The sequence below is a fragment of the Orycteropus afer genome, unplaced genomic scaffold (genome assembly GCF_000298275.1).
Source record: "Orycteropus afer afer isolate SDZICR_OR568_19922 unplaced genomic scaffold, OryAfe1.0 scaffold00277, whole genome shotgun sequence".
In the NCBI taxonomy this organism is placed as follows: Eukaryota; Metazoa; Chordata; class Mammalia; order Tubulidentata; family Orycteropodidae; genus Orycteropus; species Orycteropus afer.
The window spans coordinates 1,696,538-1,699,246 of record NW_006921864.1 but is presented as its reverse complement, the minus strand read 5'-3'; the positions used below and the strand labels follow the sequence as shown (position 1 = coordinate 1,699,246).

Here is a 2,709-nt window from a genome sequence, read left to right as displayed (position 1 = left end):
TTCACACAGAAGGAAAGCTGGACAGATATGAATGCATAGTTAAGGGTACATAGTCACAGGGGAAAGACGGGAGGAGAGTTTGTATGGTTGAGGGTGGTAATCAGGGTGTAAAATCAAATGTGCATGAACTGTTGAATGGAAAACAAATTTGCCTTGTAAATTTGCACCCAAAGCACAATAATATTTTTTAATATCCCCTACTCTAATCTCTAATCAAAAAGGTTGATAAATTATGAAAATGTTGAATCTAAGAAGGAAAGGAATAATATGAACTAGTTAACAGACCTGAATATATGAGATGGAATTTTTAAAAAGGGATCCAGAAAACTTGAGAGGGAAAAATAAGGCTATAAGAAAAGTTGCAAAAGAAACTAGGCAACAGTAATAAAAGAAAAATTATAAGACAGTGATAGACGATTTACTTTTAAATTGATTGCTAATCACATACAAAGGTATTGAAGGACACAGTTAATAACTAGATATTCTAGTCCTAATCATGTAACTAAAAAAAAAAAAAAAAAAAAAGGAAATAATATATAGATAGCCTATGTATACTGAATTTTACCTTTTATTTGGAGTATCATTTGGAAGTAAATGACTTTTGTCTATGCCTGGAAGCATTATTTTCTATTCCATTGCTAGTCTTGTCTGATTTCCTGTGTGGAAAACGAAAAAGAAAATCACAAAATATTTCCACTGCATAAAGTAAATTCAGTATAACAATTAACACCATGGCTATCATGTTTAAATGTAAAACATCAATGTAAGCAGAATTCATTCTTTTTGAATATGTCAATGTCATGAGACAAAGTGTATGTGAACTGCTGTAGTGGAAAATGAATTTGCTCTGTAAACTTTCACCCAAATCATAATACAAATTTAAAAAAAAGAAAAAGAAAGAAACCTGGGAAATGAGAGGCCTGGACAACTGTACCAACACAAATGACACATGAAGTTCATTGTTACTTGCAGCCATGACACACCAGATGCAACAGTACTCTTCCCACTTCCTCCCCACAGTCACCTCTTCCCTGTGTCCTTCCCTCTCATGAACTCCTGCTCCCTGAGCTGTCTCCCTGTGCATACACAGCCCTTCTATTTTCCCACGATTGATCTCTCCAAGGAGTGTATCTACCTAATGTAAATGTTCAGCTCATATGCCTGTCTTTTGTTTGGCTGGAAGCCACAGGAGGGATTCAATTCCATACCTGAACAGCAGCTAGGGGCCATAGTCTCAGAAGTTTCAACAGGCTCTATTAGACTAGCAAACCTGGTCTTTTTTTTTTTTTTTTAAGGATTTTGAGTTTTCTTCCACATTTTTCTCCTTCTCTATCCAGGATCTATCTCCTACATAGATTCCCCTCCATGTGGTTGAGAGTGGTAGGTAGACTGGCATTATCTAGTTCTTCTGGACACAGTTGTATAGGCTGAGGGTCACATGGTGTACCAGTCACTTGGACTAATTGTTTCCATGCATCTTTGGTTTTCTTCATTCTTCTTTGCTCTGGATAAGGAGAGACACATCACTGCATCTGAATGGGTGCTTGCAAGCTTTTAAGATCCCAGTAGCTATTTGCCAAAGTAGGATGTGGAACAAAGTTTTTGTGTAGTATGTTATGACAATGGAGCTTGATGTCCCCTGTGACCATGGTGCCAAGCCCACCGGTCCAACTAATCACTCTCTCTGGGTAGCTGATTGTAGCCAAGAAGTTACTACAACCTTATCCCTTGTCAGCTTTTTGCCAGCACCATTTGTTAAACAATCTCTTCCCCATTTAATGGATTTCAACCCTTTGTCAAAGATCAGCTGACCGTAGTTTGATGGATCTATTTCTGGGTTCTCAATTCTATTCCATCGGTCTATGTGTCTGTCATTGTATCAATACCAGGCAGTTTTGACTACTGTGGCTGTAGTAGGTTTTGAGATCTGGGAGAGTGAGACCTCCTACTTTGTTCTTCTTCATTAGTGATTTGGTTATCCAAAGTCCCTTTTCTTCCCATATAAATTTAGTGACTGGTTTTTCCATACCCTTAAAAAATGTTGATGGGATGTGGATTGGGATTGCATTGAATGTATAAATTGCTTTGGGTAGAATTGACATTTTCACAATGTTCAATCTTCCTGTCCATGAGCACAGTATGTTCCTCCATTTATATAGAGCTCTGATGGTTTCTTGAAATAGTCTTTTGTTGTTTTCTTTGTACAGGACTTTTGTGTCCCTGGTAAGATTTATTCCCAAGTATTATTATTATTATTATTATTTTTTGGTAGCTATTGTAAATGGTAGGAGCTCTGGTGGCATTGTGCCTAAGGCATTTGACTGCTAACCAGAAGGCTGGTGGTTCAAACCCACCAGCTACTCTTCAGAAAGAAGACTGGGGCAATCTACTTCTGCAGTGATACTGCCTCAGAAAACCAAGGAAGGGTTGCTATGAGTCGGATCCTACACAACGGCAGTGAGTTAGTTTTTCATTTGATTGTAAATGGTATTGATTTCCTTATTTCTTTTTTAGCAATCTCTTTGCTGCTGTAGAGGAATCCAACTGATTTTTGGATCTTGATCCTGTATCCTGCCACAATGCTAAATCTCTCAATTAGTTCCAGTAGTTTTTTTTTTTTTTTTTTTCACTAACTTGGGTTTTCTAGGTATAGGATCATATCATCAGCATATAGGGATAGTTTTACTGCTTCCTTACCAATTTGGATGC

At 37.4% G+C, this 2,709-nt stretch overlaps 1 pseudogene; it reads right to left on the bottom strand.

Moving 5' to 3' along the window:
• Positions 1–580: 580 nt before the first annotated feature.
• LOC122150983 overlaps positions 581–2,709 on the bottom strand; it is a 26,253-nt pseudogene continuing 24,124 nt past the window's right edge.